This window comes from Eptesicus fuscus, chromosome 18 (genome assembly GCF_027574615.1).
Source record: "Eptesicus fuscus isolate TK198812 chromosome 18, DD_ASM_mEF_20220401, whole genome shotgun sequence".
In the NCBI taxonomy this organism is placed as follows: domain Eukaryota; kingdom Metazoa; phylum Chordata; class Mammalia; order Chiroptera; family Vespertilionidae; genus Eptesicus; species Eptesicus fuscus.
This window is the reverse complement of record NC_072490.1, coordinates 8,910,984-8,933,819: the sequence shown is the minus strand read 5'-3', so window position 1 is coordinate 8,933,819 and position 22,836 is coordinate 8,910,984. Positions and strand designations below refer to the sequence as shown.

The following is a 22,836-nucleotide window of genomic DNA, read 5'->3' as shown; positions in this document are numbered from 1 at the left end:
ATTGCATTTGGCTAAGCCAGTGTTACTGATCGCTCTGCTCCTCGCTCCTGCTGCCTGGCCGCCGGAAGTTTTATTCTAACTGCTTAGGCTCTCCTCCGTTGGCACACCAGTGCCATTCGCTTCTGCTCTCGACTTCCCACCAACCTTCTACTTAGTAGGCCTCTTGGAGATGCTTATCTGGAAATACCCAGGCCCAAAGCACGTTCCAACCATAGTTAACATGGTCTTGAGAAACAAGCTGCGGAGTTTGTGGGTAGGGAGTGGGATGGAGGAAAGGGGGGCCAGAGGGAGAAGAATTCTGAAGGTTGAACGTTCAGTCAGCAGCCCCACTTCCCTGTATCCATTCAGCCAACGGACCCCGGGAGTAGGCTACACACTCAGCACAGCACAGAGGTGGGGGAACATATCCCCAGTGACACATCTGATAAGGGGTCCACATCCAAAATTCATCAAGAACTCATACAACTCAGCACCCAAAACACAAACAAACGGGCAAAGGATCTAAATAGACACATCTCCAAAGAGGACCTAGAGATGGCCAATCAACATATGAAAAGATGCTCAACGTCACTAATCAGAAGTGGCCATTAAAACCACGATGAGATGTCACCTCACACCTGTCAGAATGGCTATCATCAGTAAATCCACAAATGACAGGTGTTGGGCAAGGATGTGGAGAAAAAGGAACCCTCATGCACTGTTGGTGGGAATGCAGACGGGTGCAGCCACTGTGGAGAACAGTATGGAGTTTCCTCAAAAAATTACCTTATGTGACAGCATGGATGGACCTGGAGAGCATTATGCTAAGTGAAATAAGCCAGTCAGAGAAAGAAGACAAGTGCCATATGGTTTCACTTACATGTTCAATCTAATGAACAAAATAAACAATTAAATAGAAACAGACTCATAGATACAGAAAACAGACTGACAGCTGTCAGAGGGGAGGGGGGTTGGGGGACTGAGTGAAAAAGGTGAAGGGATTAAGAAAAAAACAACCTCATAGACACAGACAATAGAGGGAAAGGGGCATGGGGGGAGGTAGAAGAGGGTAAAGGGGGGATAAATGGCGATGGAAGGAGACTTGACTTGGGGTGGTGAACACATAATACAATATACAGATGATATATTATAGGATTGTCCACCTGAAACCTATATTATTTTATTAACCAATGTCTTCCAACAAATTCAATAAAAAAATTCTAAAAGTCACAGAATAACACATGTTGGTGAGGGTGTGAAGGAATTGGAATCCTTTTCAGTATTGTTTGTGGGAATGTAAAATGGTTATAGACACTGTAGAAAACAGCATGGAGGTTCCTCAAGAAATTATACATAGAATTACCATATACCCCAACAAGTTCCACTTCTGGGCATATACTCCAAAGAATTAAAAACAGGACCCTGCATTATTCACAATAGTCAAAAGGTGGAGGCAACCCAAGTGTCCAACAATGAATGAATGAATAAGCAAAATGTGATATATATGTACCATGGAGCCTTTTTTCAGCCTTAAAAAAGAAGAAAATTCTGGTGTGTGCTACAGCATGTATGCATCTTGAAAGCACAGTGTTAAGTGAAATAAACCAGTCACAGAAAGACAAATATTGTGTGACTCCACTTACATGAGGTATTTAGAGTAGTCAAATACTACACAGAGGCAGAAAGGAGAGTGATGTTTGCTGGGGGCTGGGAGAGAGGAGGAATGGGGAGTTACTGTTTAACATGCATAGAATTTCAGTTTTACAAGATGAAAAGTTATGGGGATGGATGGGGGTGGTTGCACAACATTATGAATGCATTTAATATCCCTAACCTGTACACTTTAAAATGACTAAGATGGTAAATTTCCTGTTGTGTGTATTCCACAACAAAAAAATTTGGAGAAAAAAAAATTGAATTGATAAACCAGAGGAAGATGCAGAAGGAGAAATGACAAGAAATGAAAATCCAAAATTGACCTGGGCTCAAATCTCATTCTATTTCTTAAGATTCTGGATGGGCAGTTACTCTCTCGAGCCTCAATGGCAGCCCATCTACAAATGGGGCCAAGGACAGAAACCCCGAGAGAGCTGGTGAGGGCCAGGGGCCTGAAAGCAGCCAGGTTGCTGGCACAGTTGTAACCACAGTCGGACTCTACGGAGCGGCCGGCTCCCCGGCTGTTAGCTGCTGTGTTCCCACGCTCTCCCTCCCCGTTCCTGCTGCAGCCTCCACTTCTAAGGCTCAATTGAACCTCAGGGTCATTGCCCCCAAGGAAGGAGGAAGAGAAGTCACTGATGAGTGCTGAGACTCGGAGCTAGCTTGTCAGGTTAAAACAACAGTCTAGCAGGGAGAGCGGCATCTTTTAACTCCTTTTAACCCCTAAAGAGCACGGCCTGGTCGACAAGTCCCCGGAGGTTTTATTATGAGCTCAGAGCAGAAAGGCTCAGAAGGCGACAGAGGGAGGGGAGCTGCCTACCAGGACTCCTGTGGATTACAGGACGAAGGAAGCGGAGGGGGGAAGGCGGGCCCTGCCTGTCTCGCTTCTCCAGGCAAAAGCCTTGCAGGGGCCTGGGGTGTTGTATAATTACAGGAGGAGGGGTGGCAGAAGAGAGGAGGGGTTTGCCCCCCTGGGGGCCGGGTATGCTGGCCCTGGGCCCATTGCCCCCTGATCCACACCTCCCCTCTCCTGCCCTGCTCTGCATCTTAGTGGGCGGCTCCTGCTTCCATCTCAGCTGGCTCAGCTCTTGGGAGGACCTGGGGGGGAGGCTGGAGGCTGGAGTGGGGAGGCCGGAGGCTGGGAAAGGGAGAGGCGGGGGGTATTTCTCCCTGGCCTTTCTGCTTCAGGCTCGGTCAGCAGCAGCCACTGCACCGCCCCTGGGCTTCAGGTCCTACTGGCCAGGCCTCGGTGGTCTAGCTTTCTCCAGCGCCAGCAGCCAAAAGAGGGGTGGCTGGGAGAAAAACAGACTGACAGCTGTCAGAGGGGAGGGGGGTTGGGGGACTGGGTGATTAACTGTCAGTCTGTTCATCGCTGTCCTCTAGCTTTTAGCTCTTCCAGCATCTGCATCACCACTGGCCAGTATTAAACCCTCTGTCTTATTAAATACCCCAATAATTTCTGTTTTCTGGGAAAACACTACCTGCTGTAGGGATACAGGAAGACCATGTACCACCCAGCGCCCCCGTGGGACACAGAGAAAGGTGGTGCCGTGTGGCCTTTTCCGAGAAGCCCTGAGCTCCTCTGAGCCCTTGGGTTGCCAAAGCGCTTACTTAGATTTGGTTAAAAGGGGTCATGGCCATGGGGGCTAGAAGGCTAAACACGGGGGCCAGGAACAGACCCTCAAGGACTATGGAAACAGCAAGACAGCAGGAGGACCACCAAGCTCTTAGCATCAACCAAGAGAGAGCAGGTGCCAAGCTCCAGCAGCCACGCCTTGAGCGATGCCAACAGGGCGGGCAGTGACCAGGTGAACAGAGGGCACCAGTGCTGCAGAGGCCAGGGGAGACCCAGAGATTAAGCTCAAGAGACGCAGACACAGGTTCCCATCACTCCCCCCTCCCCCTGCCACCTGGACACAGTAACTGCCTCCAGGCACCCAGCAGCCGTCTTGGAGAGCAGGGAGGGCAACGGGGAAACTCCAAGGAGCCTGGTTAGACCCAGAGGCCCTGAAGCATCACTTGCTGACAAATATGGCTTCCTTCCTGCCTGGAGGAGAGGAGGCTCATGAGGAAGGGTAGCTCAATGTAAACTGAAGAAGACAGACTATTATTATGATAAGCCGTCATTAATAAATAGAGTGGGCACACAGCCCACACTTCCTGCCAGCCTCCCTCCGTTCCTTTATGTTCCTCGCAGGCCTTTGGATAGGACATGTCTCTTGTGGTCTCCCCGCATCGTGCTTTCTGTGGTTGGCCACTTTCAAGCCAAGGGACTTTGGACAAGCCATGTAACCTCCGTGAGCCTCGGTTTTCCTATCTGCATAGTAGAGAGCGTCTGCCTAGTCGGGGTACCTGAGAGGAACAGGGGTTGCATGGCGAGCAGAAGTGGACAAACCTGATCACGTATGAAACTGGTTCTCACTGAAACGGCCTGCCACGCAAGTACAATGCAGATCAATCGCAAAGGGAAAGCACAAATTCTGCAAGGAGGCAGGGCTTCACAAAGTTGGTAAACGTGACATTGCAGAATTGCCAAGGTCACATGCAGAGTTAAAAAAATTTTGCAGAATTAAACCAGTTAAGTTTGAGAAAAAGAAGGATGGAAAGCTTGGGGGCGGAGGGGTGGTGGCTAGCATTTGAATCATTCTTTGTTTTTTTTTCTAAGAATTGTTGATCCTTTGTTCATTCAAATATTTAACAAATATTTATTGCACAGGGTCTGCCCTTGAGCACTAGCAATACAGCAGACCAGCGCTGCATTGAGAATACCATTTTGTAAAATATGAGACAGACCATGCCTTCATAATTTTTAGTTTCACTTTGCGAGCTTTCAAAAGATCCCATTGTAATTTTTTTCACCACTTGAAATGACATTTTGGTTCTCATTTTAAGTGAATTTACTTTAAGAGGCCTTTTCCAGAGGCAAGTTACCCTGCTTCTATTCTTCCTAACGCTCGGAGTATTTTAGAGACTCAAATGACATTAGACACCTGTCAACACTTCACATTTTCTTACCAACTTGACAGGGAAAAGTGGCTACCTCCGGGGACCTGCTCCTATAGTGTCATGTGGTTTATTGCAAAAAAGGTCCCCCCTTTTAGAAACGATTATTCCTGTTATTTTAGGTGTAGAGAGATCTCAAGTGATAGCACATTAGCATCATTGCTCTGGAGGAGTCATCACTCCCATTCAATTGGTTTACCTTCCTTTTAATCCCTGATCGCTTCTTCTATCCCCCTTTCCCACAGGCCTCCACTTCAATGTGTTTGATAAAAGCCTTCTGGTAAGCATGTCTCCTGGTAGGATATACAGTGTCATTTTGCATTTTAATTTGTGTATATGATATTGCATAATGCAACTTGCTCTGTTTCTTTTTTCGCTCAACACAGTGTTTTGCGATATACACACATGGCTGTAGAGCTAGAGTGTTGTAACTGCTGCAGAGCCTGCCTGGTGTGTCTCCCCACAATTTCATCCATTGCCCCCAGAGGATGGGCCCCTCGGCTGCCTCCAAATCTCTACAACACAGATGTGAACACCCTTATACACCTGTATGAGCAGGTCTTTGGGATATTCACCCAGGAGGGTGGTCGTTTGTCCTAGGGCATGAACCAGGTGGGTTTGCTGAATGACTGTTCCAGTTTACCCTCCCCGTAGTAGGGCACAAATTTCCCATCTCCTCACAACATCGTCAGCTCTTGCTGCTAATTTCCATTCTATTTTTCCTTCATCTTCCTGGGTGTGATACGTTATGTCCATTATTTTAATTGCATTCGCCTGATTATTATTGAGTTTGAGAATCTCATCTGTGAATTGACTGTGCATATCCTTTTCCCATTCTCTCTTAGGTGTCTTGTTAAGTTGCAGTTCTTTGTAGAAAATAAAAGTTAATTCTTTATCTTTTTTGATCATTGTAAATATATTTTCCCATACTGACATCTGTTTATCATATTTGTCTAATGATCAGAAATCCTTTTGTAGAATATAATCAAATCTATTGATTTTTTGGTTTTGGTCGTATGGTTGCCCATCTCTTGGTTATGAGATATTCTCATACATTTTCTTCTTTTGGCTTTCTTATTTTCCTTTTTGCATTTAGAGCTTTAATCAGTCTGGGGTCTTCCTTCTCAGCTTTATTTTATTGCATAGTGTGAGAATAAACAAGTCATCTTTTCTGTCAAAACAGTTTAGACAGCCACCATGATGGCCGCATGGCTTGCAGCTCCCTTGGGGGCTGCCATCTTGAAATGGCAAAGGCCAACCCCTCCCTTCAAATTAGCCAGTCACGAAAGACTGTGCGCCTGAGCTCCAATCAAGAGTGAGGGACAGGTCATGTGAGTCAGGATTAAAAAGCTGAGCAGACGTGCGTGTTCTCCCAGAGCATGTGCTGTGCACTCTCCTGCAGGAATAAAGATATTTGTCTTGCTGCCTGGCTCCTGAGTATGTTTTGTGTTCCACCAGGACCCCTGAATTTGGGGGCTCACCTTATTTCTTACACATATACTTAATTAATTTTAAAAAAATTCTAATTTCCCAACACCATCAACTAAACAATCCACCCTTTCCCCATGACTCTGTGGTGGCACCTTCATCACTGTGCCTGCTTACCATAGAAAGACAAGGCCACCTCTATGTCCTCGATTCTGTTCCTTTGGTCTACTGTGGGTTTTTTTGTTGCTATTATTTTGACATCTCACATTTTATCTTTAAAAAAATCATTTGGGCTGCCCAGTCAGCATGGCTCAGTGGTGGAGTGTTGACCTATGAACCAGGAGGTCACTGTTCGGTTCCCGGTCAGGGCACATGCCCTGGTTGCAGGCTCGATCCCCAAATGTGGGGCATGCAGGAGGCAGCCGATCAATGATTCTCTCTCATCGTTGATGTTTCCATCTCTCTCTCCCTCTCCTTTCCTCTCTGAAATCAATAAAAATATATATTTTAAAAAATCATTTGGGTTTTACATTTTGTTTCTTAATATCGTATTTGCTGTAATATGAAAATTATATTTAGAACATCGTATATTTAAATTCCAAGGCCATGTTACCTAGAAACAGAGCAGTCACAGGGAGCAAGGTTCAAATCCTGCCTCTGCCACTCAACATCCCTGTGACCGGGGGTGGCAGCTTGCCGAGGCTGCTGGAACAAACCCTCACAAATTTTGTGGCTTAAGGCAACACACATGTGTCATGTTACCGTTCTGGAGGTCATGCTTCTAAAGCGAGTTGACAGGGCTGTGTTCCTGCTGGAGGCTCCAGGGGAGACGCCACTCCCCTGCTTTTCCAGCTCTGCAAGGCCGTCCCTGTCGCCCTTGACTTGTGCCCTGCATCACCCTGACCTGAGCTGCTATCGGCACATCTCCTTCTCGGACTCTCCTGCCTTTCTCTTCCCCTTGGGAGGACTGTTGTGATTCTGTTGGGTCCACTAGATATTCCAGGGTGATCTCCCCATCTCAGGATCCTCAACTTCATCACCCCTACCATGTCCCTTCTGGTTTGCAGGGTAACCTCTCACAGGTTCTGGGGATCGGGAAGTGGACGTCTTTGAGGCCATTATTCTGCCTACCACACCTTGAACAGGTAACTTAACCTCTCTGATTGTCAGTTTCCTTACCCATAAAATGGGAATGGAAAGGTAAGTAGATGGTGTTTGTTTGGGATAGTGTTAGGAACAGAGTGAGTTTGATCCTTATTTCCAGGAAGGCGTACTATGTATCATAGTTGGAGAAATTCAGAGTAGATGAGGCATTCTTTAAGAGAAATGCTGAATTACCGAAAACAGTCAGAACAGATAATTTTACTGGTCTTTCAATACTGAGCCAGCTGCCCTATCAAAGCCCAGGCTTTGTCTGATTGTCATTTTATAATTGTTATTCTGGTGAGTGAAGTCAAGGTGATCTACTCTGCATCTGAAACACATGACCTTTGAGGTTCCCTGAATCCCCTGAATTCACAGGAAACAAAGATTTTTATCTTTTGCTTGAGAACTGGCACTGCATGGTTTCAATAGAGAAAATCGTCAAGGACTGAAAGAGCCTGGTGTTCATAAATCAAGGTCTGTGTGTGGGAGATCTCAGGGGACTTAATTTGGCAAGGGGAAGTTCTCCGAATCAAGGCATATTACAATTTGTGTCTAATCAGATTAAGTAGATCAAGGAAGAGGGAGATCATGTCATCCCCTGCACTGCTGTAAATTTCCAGAGCAGGAGCTGTCCAGGGGAGAAGGCGGATGTCAAAGGCACATGGGAGCACAGTGAGGAGCTGAGGGAGCCACCAAGTGCAGGCATAGCACAAGGCCAGCACCCACAGCACGGCCAGCACGGCGCGTTTCATTCTGGTGCAAATCTCAGCATTTCAGAATCTGCAGAACTTCGTTTCTGGCTCTAGAATTAGACAATGTAAGTCTGAATCTGATCTTTACTAGCTGTGGCCTGGGGCAGTGTTTTAATCTCTCTGGGCCTTAGTTTCTCTTCTTTTCAAAATGGTGATAATATCACCACCTCATTGGTGCCTGTGTAGACTAAATGAGTTAACCCAGTGGTCGGCAAACTCATTAGTCAACAGAGCCAAATATCAACAGTACAACGATTGAAATTTCTTTTGAGAGCCAAATTTTTTAAACTTAAACTATATAGGTAGGTACATTGTTATTAACTTAATTGGGGTACGTGGTATTTTGTGGACGAGCCACACTCAAGGGGCCAAAGAGCCGCATGTGGCTCGAGAGCCGCAGTTTGCCGACCACTGAGTTAACCTGTTGAAGGAGCTCAGCCTCACGTGGGGTGGTGAACACACAATACAATAGACAGATGATGTATTATAGGATTGAACACCTGAATCCTAGATCATTTTATTAACCAGTCACCCCAATACATTCAGTAAAAGAAAATAAATAAATAAGACTGATAACATTTAAAAAAGTGCTCAGCCTCTCATTCCCCCATAGTTATCTTCGGCTCGAGGTGTTATTGCCCCTCTCTGAAAGGAACGGGCTATTTCCCGAGAGTCGTAGGGGTTGTGTGATTCGTGCATCATCTTACTGATAATTAGGGACAGGGAATATAGGCTCCTTATCCAAAGCTCCTTCCACTGGAGAAAGATACGGTAACCTGGAGAATGTTCTGCGATTTCCTAGGGAACATCAAGGGCAATATCTCCCTGTTGTAACATGAACATTGCAAGTCTTCAAGAGTGGAGAGCCGCTGCTCCCTGTCAAATTCAGCTCAGAATATGTGGGTTTCGAGCACAGTTACAAGGCCAGCTTGGCAGACAAGCGAGATGAACAGTGGATTGGCTGTGGTAGGTTTGCTGCTGTAACAAACATCAGTGGCTTAACACAGCTGAAGGTTATTTCTCTGCCAAGTAAAGTCTAGAATGGCTGTTTTGCTGGGTGGGCATCCCCTCTCCAAGTGGTGATTAGGGACCCAGGCTCCTTCCATGTTGAGCTCTGCAAATGGCGCAATCCCTTCCACTCATATTCCAGTGGCTGCACTTCTCCCATGGAGGTGATGAACTGCAAGGGAACCTGGGAAATGTGGTACTGCTGTTCCCAGGGAGAAGAGGACATAGATCTGATGATTGCTTAGTTGGTTTTGTGCCGGAAATGACATTTTTTTCCAGGGGGGCCAAATAAAAACTCAGACCAGACTTCGTCCTCCAGCTTCGCCTCAGGACAGGCCACCATCATGACCCCTTCCATTCAGTGACCTGCTCACAGGAAAACCAAGGCTTTCCATCCGCCCAAGGTGGCACGTGTCCTAATGAACCACCGAGGATTTGGAGCTGATGGCATCTTCTGATTTTTGATGGCATAGAGAATGTGAAGGGAAGTGAAGGGAAGACCAGGGAGCTGAGGATATTAAAGTAGCAAAGGTAGAAAGAGTAAGAGGAACAATTGTGTTGGCATTTAAAACAACTTTTATGATGGAGGTGTTTTCGCATACAGAAAAGTAGAAAAAAATAGTCTAATATAATCGTTAAAGAGGCAAAAATCACATTTCATTGTGGAAAAATGTTCAAAGGAATAAAAGAAAAATACCCATAATTCTACCACCTTAGTACAGCCAGTTATTGCTTTGATGTATTTTCTAACAGTCTTTTTTCTTTTTATTGAGAATAAATTCTTACATAAAGTTGTAAAGAAGAGAAATGGTTATAATTAGGGACTTGGTAGTGTGTCCTTGGCGGGGTGGAGCTGGGGTGGCAAGTAATGATTTGTTCTATCTGTTTTTTCCTCAAATCGCTGTTCTGTGTTCCTCAATTTGTGGGCATTTCACACTTTTTCCAGTTCTCCAGCAGGTAAGGGGGCGGGAGGCAGGAGAAAAGTGTGGAGGGAGAGAGAAAGCGTAATCCCCATCAGTGTGTTAGCAACTCTGATGGAAAGGTTCCAAGGAGGAGCGAGTGGCTATGCTTTCTCACAAAGACTGTAGGAATGTCCGTGGCGCATTCATGCTGAGTGCCCGTGGCTTTGTGCAGCAGGCACCCGAAAGCAGGTCTTCCCCACGAGACGCCTCTGCTGCTGTCCTGCACGAGGATTCCCAGGTGGCTTTGCGGGCCCTTCCTTAGCCTGGTGGGCAGTCTAAGACTTTCCCTCCTTCACTCAGGGTCCGACTTGCCTGGGGGTCTGATGGCCCTCCCAGCCTCACCTGGCTCCTCACCATTGACCCTCACATGGATGGTTCCCCTAACAAAATCCCCTAATATAATCCCTTGGCACCTTGGCACCTACTCCTTAGAGGACCTGGATGGACACAGATACCCTCCCCCCCCTGCCCCATAACCAATTCCATTATGGAGGTATTTTAGTAGAAAAATAGTCTAATATAAATGTTAAAGAGGCAAAATCACATTTCATTGTGGAAAAATGCTCAAAGGCACAAAAGAACTCATGCTTCCTGGAATCAGCTTCTCAAATAAACAACGTGCACTCAAAATTTTGTGTCAGTGTCTGTTTGGGGGAAAGCCAGCATAAAACTGAGGGAGCTACAGAGAAACCGCACAGGTCACCCCACTCATTACCCTCCATGGCCACGCGGAACAAGGTGGGCCGGGCCACACAGTCTCTTCTATGACGGACCGCGCAGGGGACAATGGATGTTAGGGAGCCTGCTGGCCAGCGTGGCCCCTCCTCCTTACTCAGCCTTCAATGCCTGTTCCAATCCCGTCAAGGTCAAGGTTCTGGAGCAGGGTGTGTAGAGGACGAGTCCTTTGATAAATCTGTGCTGATACAAATTAATAAAGATTAACCCAAATCTAACTTTATACTCTAATGATTGCTGTGTCTGCTGCAAGGCAAAATCGGAGAATGAGTGAAGTCTATGCCTTGAACCTAGCCTCTCTCTGGAGCCTTCTTTCCTCTTCAAATTCCCTCCAGAATTCTGGCTCCTCTATTACCATTTCTCACCCCGGGCATTGGTCCACCAGCCCACGTTCCCCCTCCTTGCTTTAAAACATACCAATTCTATTCCCCAAGGTTCTGCACATCACTAATTTGATGAATTAATTTAACACAAAGACATTCCTGGTGGCAAAGGCTTGACTGTGGCAGCAACCAGATGAGCACACTTGGCCTCTAACCAGAACGTGTTAACGCCTTCTCCAGAGGATAGAGTGATGGTTTGCCTGCTGACTGTCACCGAGACCTGGATTCCATGTGACAAGCAAATATTACCATCTGGGCTTTTCTTCCCAGGAAGGTAGCAGGAGTCAGAGATAAGGCATGAGTAAGAAGGATGTTGTACCCCAGCCAGCAAGACTCCATAGAGGAGGGGACAGTGAAGGGGCGAATGCCACTGTTTTATATTTCTATAGGCTTTGAATTTTTCTTATCAAGCATATCAAGTGTGGGTAACTTGAAAGAAGAACGTCACTTACGATAAGCCATTTGCCTTGCCCTGCAGGTACGCACAAAGCACCTGTCCTACCTACTACTCCGGAGAGGGTCTCTTCACCTTTGGTAACTGATGACAACATCCCTCCCTTAGGGTCTCCTCTTCTCTCTCGGGAATGCGTTTGCAGCCTTTCTGCTTTCTCTAGCATGACACGAACTGTCCCTCACCCCTGGCTTCCGTCTGCCCCGGGAGTCAGCTGCTCTGATTTATGTACAACCTAATTTAAAGTAAAATCAGAATGGAGACCACGTGTATTGGTCTGCCATGCCTCGGCTCAGTGCGTGGAGTAGGCTGACGCTTTATGAATGCATCTGAGTAATGGCTGAGCCCTCCTCTTGGTCCAGGGGCTCCTCAGGACCACGGAGGGAGCCGTTTCAGTGCAGTGGCCCCTGCAAGTCCTCAGGTGGGACGAGCCCTCAACTGTTGACCCAGATGCCAAATGCCGTTGGGAAGGGAAAGTGGTGGCCTGAATGATGATGCGCTACTAAAATTAGTAGTAATATTTGCAAAAACAACTGCTCATGCCCAGCTTACCTTGTCACTGGGCAAGGCATGTGGCTAGGACTGAAGGGGAAACTACTGGCCAGAATCTCAGACTTTCACAGAAGCTCAGGAAACTAAAGATAGAAACATAACTAGGGTTTTGTTTTGTTTTGTTTTTGACAATGATATTTGCAGGCCTGTCTCAGCCAAATCAACACACCCAGAGGTGGCTTTCTGGACCTTTTCTTTAGCCTCATTACTTGCTATTAAACTTTTGGAGTGATTTGCAAATTCCATGTCCCTAGGCCACCAGCCACTTTTTGCCAGCATTGCCTGTGCTGTGAGAGAGGGGGCTGCCTCCTGTCATGGCATGCTCTAGAGACCGAAGGCATATTCAAGCCCAACCCCTGGCCCTGCTAGTCCTGGTCCTGGGACCCTAACTCACCAAGCCTCAGTTTTTCTCACCCGTTAAATGGCCTCTAGGCTTGTTTTAGGAATTAAATGAGGTAATCCACTTTTTTTTTTTTTTTAAGCACAGGATACTTAGTAAGCATTCAATAAATGGCATCTATTGTCATCATCATCAAAAGTTTATCGAAGAGGTCCAGAGGGCCTGGATGTAGACCCGAAAAAATCTCTCTTTGAGGCCAAACAATACTAGTGAGTTCTGTTGTGTCATTCTTCTGGGACCTCCTGTCTGTCCTTTGCAGAGTGGAAAGTGGGGAGTCTGGAGCCAGGGGGTGGGGAGGGGGCTGGGAAGGTGAGGGGGAATGAGGGCGGTGATGGTAGGTGGGTGGTCCAAAGGCAAAGACGGAGCAGGGAGGACGCAGGCATTCCCAGGTGCTGAGGAGTCCTGGTGCCAGCTCTCTGCTGACATAATTAATGAGGCTGCTGCCAAAAACTAGGCATGTTGTTAATATACAGATCTGTTGGAAGCACAAGGGAAATGCAAATATAAGTTTTGCCAAAGGGGGAGTGGGGTCAAATCAGCTCCAAAGGAAGGGTACATTATCTGTGAGACTCCTGCGTATGAACAAAAAAGAAAGAAAATGGTAAAAAAAAAAAAAATTTTTTTTTTTTATTCCAAACACAGGACCAACAGCTACAAAATACTTAGTGGGCTTTTTATCTGATCATTTTACTTTTGTTTTTGCCTTTTCAAAGTTTATGCAATTAGTCCAATTCATGAGACAATCACAACCAAAATGAAGCTTTCGCGTTCAGGATTTTAATATACATTGCAGAGGATACATACGGAAAACTTGAAGGATTTTTGCCTTTTGCTTTGAAGAGCTCTGGATTGCTGAGAAAAAGCAATCGAGCCTAGATACAATCTTTTGTGATGCTTTTGGTCCGATGTTTCCATCAGAAAACAGAAACACACACAAGAAAAATTATCATCTCTGTGTCATATAATCGTTCTCCATGGAAAAGTCAGTTTTCTTCCAAAAAAGGCCTTCTTGGGACGTGGACAAAGGAGATGGCACCGGGGGCTGACCTTGCTGTCCAGGGCAGGCAGGAAGTGGAGTGCGGGGTTGCACCGCGGTCCCCTGCGGGCGTGGCTGTGGCCCTGCTGGGAAGCCCAGAGCCTCTCCCAGCTCCCGCCTGGGCACTGGGGGTGGAGAGGCTGGTATCCCTCACCCGAGCTGGGGTCTCCGGAGTGGGGTGGGTGGGTGGGGACCACAGAAGGAGGGCACTTCCTGTCCCACTCCCGCTTTGTGAACCCGCCCCTCTCTCTTCTTGCCCGCTGCGCTCCTCCCTGTTCTTCTGGCTTTTTCCAGGCCACAGAGTGCCGGTGAGAAAGCGCTTGGGAAGCCACTGGCTGTTCGTGGCGGTGGGGAGGTGGCAGGGTCTGTTTCATTTAACTTCTTTTTTTCCTTTTCATTCTGCCGGCCGCCTGGTGTTTGGGGAGAGGAAGAAACATTTAAGATCAGCCTGTGACGCCCCAGGGGGTCCGCGGGGCCGGGGCTGACCGGCGGCGGCCGGAAGGCTGCAGAGCTGCGCGGGCGCGCGCGGTGGGCGCGGGCGCGTGCAGGTGGCGGGCGTGGGCGCGCGTGGAGCGTGGCGGGTGGGTGCGTGCGCGCGCGCATTGTTTCTGCTCCAAACGTGGGCCCCACCTGGCATGCAGGTCAGGGCACGTTTGCATTTCCCGGGGTGTTGCCTGCCGTGCCCGCAGCACCGGGTGCTGGGGCGGGGTGCAGGCGCCCCTGCTGGGCGAGAGGTGAAATTTCCAGCTTGTCACTGAGGCTCCCATTTACGGACTCCACAGTCAGTTCCTCTGGGTCAAGGCCCTGTCCCAAGCACTTGACGCAGATGAACTCATAGAATCAACAGCCACCCAGGAAAGTGGGTGCGACTATTACCCTCCATTTCCGGATGAGGGAGTGAGGCCCGGAGAGGTTAAGTGGCCCAGCTAGAGAGCGCAGACAGCGCGGCTCCACAGTCCACATCTCAACCCGCTGCTCCTTATTTCCTCAACGCGAGAGCCCCCAGGCTGTTTGAAAGGCGTCGTAGGCTGAATAACGGGCCCTTTTCGCCTCCCTCCCTCGAAAACACCATCATTTCAGTTCATCTAAAACCCCGAGGCCGCTCACAAAGGCACCGAAAGCATGCAAGTCACCGACTTCGGCTGGGCAAAAGGAGATCTCTCAAAGGGTACTTGGTCACGCCAACCGCACCCGCGTTTTACAGATTCCTCATGGCATCTTTTGTTTTAAATCTAACAGTGCATATATTTTCATAGCATGTTTGACTCCTTGTTTCCGACATTGTTTTCCTGGCTGTAAGTGATGCATTACATTTAGAAAATACATGAGAACACAAAGAAACTAAAAGTTCCCCATAATCTCAGCACTTCCGCCCCCCCCCCCCATATACCATATGCTGTTGAAAATGCTTTCAGTCGTTTTTTTCTAAACATATACATTATAATAAATTCAAACTGATATATTAAAAGGAAGTGAAACTAATAATATACATTCTGTCTTACACTCCTTTTTAATAAAATATTACAAACATCTCCCCGTATCATCAAATGTTCTTCTACAACTCCTTTTAATGACTGCACAGTATTTCGTGGTATGAATTGGCCATAATTTAAGTGATCCCCAGCCTTCTCTTTTGACAGCTAGCTTGATCCCCAACTTTTGCTGTTATAAAAGAACCCCAGAAGGCTGCAACCTTAGACACATCATTACTATTCCCTTAGGAAAGGGCTGGCAATGGAATTGCCAGGTCAAAGAATGACACGCCTTGAAAGGGATCAAATATCCTCCAGCAAAGTGGGTAGATTGAATATGTCCATTTCCGGGTCCCATGGCCCAAGGGAATCTTTATTAACAACCAGATTACACCCTTAAAGGGAAAAATTCCTAGGTCATGTTGCTGGTATAGGTTGGGTTTCAAGAGAAAGACTTTACACGATTGCAGATTTTTGAACTATTCAGGAAATTCAGTGAATCCATTGCTCCCCGGACTGAAGGGAGTTCTGGGAAGGACATGGTAAAATAGGAACATTTGGGGGAAAGTTCATTCTCAAACCATTTTTTTTTTTTTTTAAGGCAGGGAGACAGCGGCTGTCTATAAAATGAAAAAGGAGGTATTAATTGCTTCTTTCGCTGGGCCTCGGCTCCTTGGCAACTTCCCCATTGTCAGGTCTGAAAACAGTGACGCGCTGCCTGCCTGCCGCAGAGCTACTGCAGAGGTATTCAAGGCAGCAAACCTGGGCAATTAGAGGCTTCTGCTAATTTTCTCCCCGTTTCATTCTACCGGCTTCCCTTCCCCCCACCCTATCAGCAAGTTGGAGTCACAAATATTTAAAGTCAGCTTGTCACGCGTGAGCAGCGCCGCTGTGTGAAGGACTGATTTTCTTGACATTCTAAAGAGCTGTGTGTGTGTGTGTGTGTGTGTGTGTGTGTGTGTGTGGCTTCGGACCCCAAAGCCGACACTGTGTGCCTTACGAGGCTGATGCTGTTGGTTTGGTATCTGAAGCGATCGTGGGCTCTGGGCAGGTGGTGTTTTATGACCAGGAAGTGAACGGGTCTACAATCGGCAGCCGCCTTCGGAATGTGCGTGTTTGTCCCCGTGACCTCTAGGTGGATGTCTGCAGTGACAAAGAGGGGACTTTTAGGGTGTGGCTTCAATTCCTTTCCTTGCAAAGCTTGCTCTAAAGTCACTTCTGCCTACAGGGCTGGAGTGCACGCTGTCCTTAGTGAATCTGGGAGATGTACTCGGACCGATCGGCGTTTTTTCTCCCCACCCAGCACTGCAGCACGAGTCACAGAGGCCTATTAGGGAAGGCACGTTCCCTTTGTATATGCAAACCTTGTTGCTAAGAATTCTCTTTTGGATGCATTATTAAACCCAACTTGTAAAATAAGGACAGTCCAGATTTCCTCCGGAACGATTTTTTTCTCTTTGATATGTGATACTCCTGTCCGCTCGTGGAGAAAAGCAGAGAATATGAGAGACCAGGTCGGGGTGGGAGGAAGGCGGGACACATAGAAAGGTCATTTTAGAGCCTCAGAAATTCCCTGAATGCTTGGACCCCTTGGGGTGCATTTGAAATTGTTTAATCATCTTACAGAAATAGACAAAGCATCGTTATTTTTGTAAACTCCAATTTCTCTTTCATGGTCTAATGCAGTAGGAATATTTAACATATCCAAATTCTAGTACTTAAGGCAGGGACATCTGTGTCCGGGGCATTAAGGCAGGTGCGTTCAGGGGCGAGAGTAGGTTATTCTTTTTCATTGGACAAGAGGGATTGCATGTGGCTCTGGAAGGGGCCTCAGCAGGAAAGAGGCTGGAGGAGCTGGGTGGACAGCCAGCTGCAGAGAGGCGTGGTGGCCTCTGGACGTTCCGAGATGGGGGACTCCTGGGGGGCTTAGCTGGTTGTTCGTGTAAACCACCCCCACCTTTCATGAAATTTCACTAACACCTACACTTTCTGAACGCATAAGAGCCTTTGCTAATTAATATTCTCCTTGCATTGTTTAGAAGAGCTCTGTGACAGAATTTATATCGCCTTCCGCAATGCATGAATTTTTAGAGTAATTATGGAAAACAAGTTAACTGTGAAGTGAACACCTTAATGCCTACCTTGGATGCGGCCTCCCAGGAAAGAACTTCCTACTGTTGAAGCTGCTCAGGGTCATCCGGCAGCATCGGCTGGGAACCCGCAGACCTAGTGAACCAGAATCGGCATTGTAACCAGATCCCCAGGGGACGCCGGTGCACGCTACAGTGCACAGCACTGACCGACAGCACGGGGTCTAACCTCGCTGCACGCTGGGATTGTTAGGACGGCAGGGCAGTACAGTCCTTCACGGCCATTTGTAAGCTTCCCGGCATAGGAAAACAAAGACCAGGGAAAGCTTGCTGGACACCAGGATTCAGACCATACAAGGAACTGAAACCGTCCTATTGTCCTAAAGACACCTGATCGCACACTCTCACCCCCATTCCAAGCCACCGACTCAGCCCCAAACCCTCTGATCATAAGAGCTTCCCGCCACTGACCGCATATAAGGATGGAACTCCAGCGCCTGGGTGCTGCCATCATCGACCCGATGTCCCCTGGGCTGAGTGCCGTGCAGCCCTTTCCTTTGGGCAGTCCATTTCCCACACCCTTTCCTTGAATAAGTTCAACTTTCCTTCACCCTCTGAGACGGCTGTTTAGCTTGCCCACGCACCACCATGTTAACCTGTCAGGAATTACCTCCGGGGGATTTAATTGGTTTGGGGGGAGAGGCTGAGCATCCGGATTTTTAAAGGTTCCCCAGATGATCACAATGTGCTGTCACTTTGAAAACCCCCGATCTCAGGATGCTTCCTCCTTCAAGTTGATTTTCCAGACTGAACAGGCCCAGGAAGTGTCCAGCACAATGAATTTTTCAAAAAGAGGAGGGGGACCCACCCAAAGTACATTTTCATGAAATTTAAATATTCTGGGAATAAAGAGCAGATCCTAAACTCCCCGCTGGGAGAATTGGGGGCAGGAATAACTGATTAGGGGTCATATGTAAAGGGTTAGGGGTCAGAGTGGCATTAATCATCTCAGCAACACTGAAATCTAGAAGATAAGAGCACGAGACATTTAAAATGCTGAGGAAAACGTATTTCCAACTGAAAACTCTATACCCAGTCAAGCAACCCAAGGTCGTTTCTGGATGCTTGTAGAGCTACACCAAAATAAGGAGATTAACAAAGAAAGAGGAAGCCATAAGATCTGGAAAATGGATTCATCACAAAAGAGAGGCCCGGGGAATTCAAGGTTTGGTGAGTGAAGTCCTAGGATGACCATGGGCAGCATGGATGGGATGTCTCCAGCCCAGACTGGAGCAGGAAGAAGGATGGCTCGAGGAAGGACATCTCCAAAATACCGCTGGAACTGATGTGTTTGAACATAGAGGAGAATTTTACATCTCTTCTGGAGAGTTGGAGGGGAGAATTAGTGATGGGTATATGAAATCATGCAAGAAAATTAAAGCCAATTATTAACTCCAGGGAAAACAAAAAGCCATATACTAAAGGACATGTAGTGCTTTCCGGGAGCAGCTTGACCAAGATTTGCTTAGTAAAATAATATATTCATTGAATACTGATTGAACAAAAAAATGCGATAGGATTACATGGGAAAGAAGGCCAAGACAGGGTGCTAGCTGATGTGGCTCTTGGTGAGGACTCCCTTCCTGGTTTGTAGACGGCTGCCTTCTCATTATGTCCTCACATGGCAGAGAGAGAAAAGGCGAGCTCTTTTCCTCTTCTGAGAAGGACACGAATCCCACTATGGGGCTCCATCCTCATGACCTAATTAACCTCCCGAAAAACTCACCTTCAAATGCCATCACATTTGGGCTTCAACATATGGGTCCAGGAGGACACAAACATTCAGTTCATGGTACGGGTTGTAGGGGTTCGTTTGTTTTTGTTCCTTTGCTGTCTTTTACCCTCAAACCGAAGGTACTTTAACACTGTACTTCGCTGGAGAAATTCATGGTGCATAAGAAACTTGGAAAGTTTCCTTACTTATTGAAATAAATGACTTGGTGTTTTAAGTAAGAAGACTATATTTTTCATCTTATATACACTGAGTGGCCAGATTATTATGATCTCTGAACGCATAATAATCTGGCCACTCAGTGTATATCCTATATAATGAAAGGCTAATATGCAAATTGTCCCCTTGACCAGGAGTTCAACCAGCCGGCAGGCCGGCTAACTGCCCATGTCCCCTCCCCCTGGCCTATATATGCATGCATATATATATATATATATATATATATATATATATTCAGAGATCATAATAATCTGGCCACTCAGTGTATACTAGTAATTAGGGATTTCTCTTATAAGAACTTCAGTTATATAAAAACCCATTATGTTCTTTGGAGTACTGGAATGGAAGGAGTAAAGGTTCCCCATTGAAATAAAGAGTTGGGGCCTTTTTGCAATACACCCCCTGTGCCTTATGCCGTGTGTGTACGTGTGTGCATGCATGTGTGTGTGTGTGTGTGTGTGTAAACTGGGGGCATTATGTGGGGAAGAGGTGTACCAGGTAAGAGTGGATTATTTTATGGAAATCAGTGAAGGGGGCTGATATTTTGCATCTGGGCCACTAAGGGGTAAAGGGGCCAGCATCCTGGATTCCAGAGGGGGGGGGGGGTCTGGGAGGTGGAGCGTGAGTGCTGAGAATTTGCAGACATCTGTGAAGGACATGGGGCTTGACCCCTTACTGTGGACTTGGGGGGGTCCATGGCCCTCTTACCTCCATCGGGCAGGATCAGAGATACCCCGCTGACGTGGGGCGTATAGGAGTTTCCCAGGCTTCTCTGTTGCATTAGCAAGCACATCCACATGGCTGTCTTCACCTCTGCACAGAAGAGGTACTGGCATTTGGACACAACACAGGCTTGCTTCAAACTAAAAAAGATTAAAAAAAATTCCAATGACCAAAGTGTTTCTTTTCTTAAAGTCGTTTTCCCAGCCCAGGCCCATAACCAAGCGGAGGTTACAGGGCACCCAGCAGGGCACCCCTCTGCACATCTCAGTTCAGCTCCTCATCTGCCGCGACTTAAATAGCAAAAAGATTTTTTTAAAATAAGTTTTGTCTGCAGTCTTGCTTGATCCTGAGCGGCACTGCTCCAGCAGATCTGGCAAAACCCTCTCACAGGACAACTTGCTTTGTTCCCAAGGCAATTTGTGCAGAAAGCAGCAAGCTCCCTGGTGCTAGAGGGCAGGGAGATGGACCAGCCATCCTGCCACTGAGGCTGGGAGGGGCGGGGCGGGGTGCAGGGGTGCGAGTGTGCACCGGTGTGTGAGTGTGTAAAGGTGAGTGTGCCTGTGTATGTGTGGCCAGAAGCTGTGGTAGGTGGGGCTGGGGCAGGAGGAAGGAGAAAGGGCACTTAAGAGGTTGAATCCAGCTTCCTGGGCATTTTCTATTTTTTAACAAAGACTGATATGTTCTGTCTTAACTATTCAGCCTCTTGGTATGAAAATCTCAGCAAGATTCCATCAGATTTATTTTTGAGATACTTGTCATTTGAAGATGGGCTTCGGAAAGACTTTATGTTTCTCCGGGGGGTGATTGCAGGTAATTTCTCTGTCGGAATGAACTCCTTGCCCTTTCTGCAGGGGGGAGAAGAGGATTCTGGGGGAGACCGCGGGCACTGCGGGAGGCATGCATTCTTTCTCGGTGACGGGAAGGGATGTCACATTCGTGTGAAAGGTGTGGGCAGCGCAGAAGGCACACGTTCCTGCCTGGTGCGCACTTGCCACACGTTGGGAGTTGCCACCGTGTGACAATGTGGGTCCTTATCTTAAGGACAGTACAGAAGTGTGTGTCCCTGAGCCGAGAACTTCACATGGAGGGACTCAGCCCTTCCCAAGGGGCACTCGGGGGGAAAGAGATGATTTTAGGTGGAACATGGTGAACACTTTTATTTTAAAAGTCGTGTTTATTTCAGTGAGTATTCAAAGGTTAAAACCAGCATATCAAGTCCACAGTGACATGGAGGCATAATATTCCTAAAAAAAAACCCACTTAGATTTTTAAAATGCGAGTGTGTTGAAGAAAATGCCAGTTATGCAATAATTCAGGAGTGTATCACCCGGGGTGAGGTAGGAAAAAGAATTTTCCCTGATGATCCCGTGGCAAGGCTTGAAGGGACCACTCACAGATCCCTGGGATGGGGTAAACAGACCCCTAAAGGAGGCTGAACACTCCCCCCCGGAGTACCCCAGAGGGTGGCTATTCCTACCTGAGGCCTGAAAGGTTAAAGAGGGGAACCAGGCCCCTTTAAGAGCTGGAGCCAGCATAGAGGCCCAGTTGTGGGCAGAGTCAGGGCAGGGACAAACGCCCCAGCCTCTCCTCACAAGTTCCATGGCCTTGTGTGGACCAAGCCACCCAGAAGCCAGCGGGCCAGGAGCCTGGAGGAGTCCACAGGGCCAGGCTCCCTGAGGCTGCTGGGCAGGAACTGGACCTACTTTGGGGCCAGGCTGAGCAGAGAAGAACCCTCACAAGGCAGGATGTGTGTGTGGGAAGGTGGTGGGCGATGGCTGGGGGTTGGATTCTCACAGCAGCCCAGTGAGGTTGGCAGGATTATCCTCACTTTCCACGGTGAAGAACTCACCCAAGCTCACATGGCTGCTGAGGGCCAGCTGGGTCTCAGTCCAGCTCTGTCTGATCTCAGAGCTGACCTCCTCACCATGACTTCGTACACACCCCCCCACGTATACAACAACCAGCCAACGGCGACGCTGGGACTGTGTTCACAGTGGACACGCACAGGGAAGCATATTTTAACCACGCTCTTGGAGTGCCGACATTTCATTCATTCCCACGATCTCCGCGGCTGGAGGCGCGCGGCGGGCCTCTCACTAGACAGATCTGCATCTTGACCGCCGCACCGCATCCGGGCGTTGGCTCCAGGCTCCCGAGTCCAGCCGCAGACATATGAACCCTATTGGCCCAAGTGCTGGAGTCTGCTTGGCTCTCCTTGGGGTTCTCACTCAAGGACAGGGCTCCTGGCCAAATTAAAGTGGGGCCTTGGAGAGTCCAACTGCACTTAAAAATAATAATAATTGCATGTGCTTTCTTTAATGAGCTCTCATTCCCACTCAGCAGCAGGAACACTAAATTCAGCCCACTCCAGCCAAGGCCAGTCTCATCCAATAAAAATGTTAGTCTAATCCAGAATTCAATGGAGATCCAGCTCACTTTCCTCTGCACAAGGTGCGGCCCCTCCTCCACCTGCCGGGAAGCCCTGGGGGCAAGGCTGCAGGGCACCTGGGCTCAGTCTTGTCTGGCTTCGACTCTGTGCTCATTTCCTGGTTATGGGCTGCCCAGCTGGATCTCCCACCCAAATGCTGAGCATCTTCCAGAAACACAGTGGCTGCCACTACTGCCTTTATCCCAGCAGAGGGTCCACCTCCCAGCTCCTGCCACGAGTCACTGTTCCTCTGGGCAGTAGACTTTTAAAAAAAATATGTATTTTTATTGATTTCAGAGAGGAAGAGAGGAAGGAGCAAGAGATAGAAACATCAATGATGACAGAGAATCATTGATTGGCTGCCTCCTGCATGCCCCATACCGGGGATTGAGCCTGCAACCTAGGCGAGTGCCCCCACCAGGAATCGAACCGTGACCTCCTGGTTCATAGGCTGATGCTCAACCACTGAGCCACCGCGGCCGGGCAGACCCTCCTTTTTCTTACAATTCTTCATCCACCTTCCCTGTCCAGTCTAGACCCCACGAGACAGACATGGCTTAGCAACTTGAAAGTTCCTGACCACTTTCTGTTTCCACCACAAACCCCAACCTTGGAGTAATC

The 22,836-nt window shown here is 47.9% G+C and overlaps 1 long non-coding RNA gene across 2 annotated transcripts; it reads right to left on the bottom strand.

Annotated features, from left to right (window-relative positions):
* Window positions 1-10,619: 10,619 nt before the first annotated feature.
* On the bottom strand, window positions 10,620-19,829 carry LOC129152158 (uncharacterized). 2 transcript variants are annotated; one of them, XR_008558888.1, is made up of 3 exons: window positions 19,773-19,829; window positions 17,105-17,189; window positions 10,620-10,852 (listed from the first exon to the last, which is right to left on the bottom strand). It is a non-coding gene; the product is annotated as an uncharacterized LOC129152158 (long non-coding RNA). The 2 variants fall into 2 exon arrangements; XR_008558889.1 differs by having other exon boundaries at window positions 10,620-10,847.
* Between the last annotated feature and the right edge of the window lie 3,007 nt (window positions 19,830-22,836).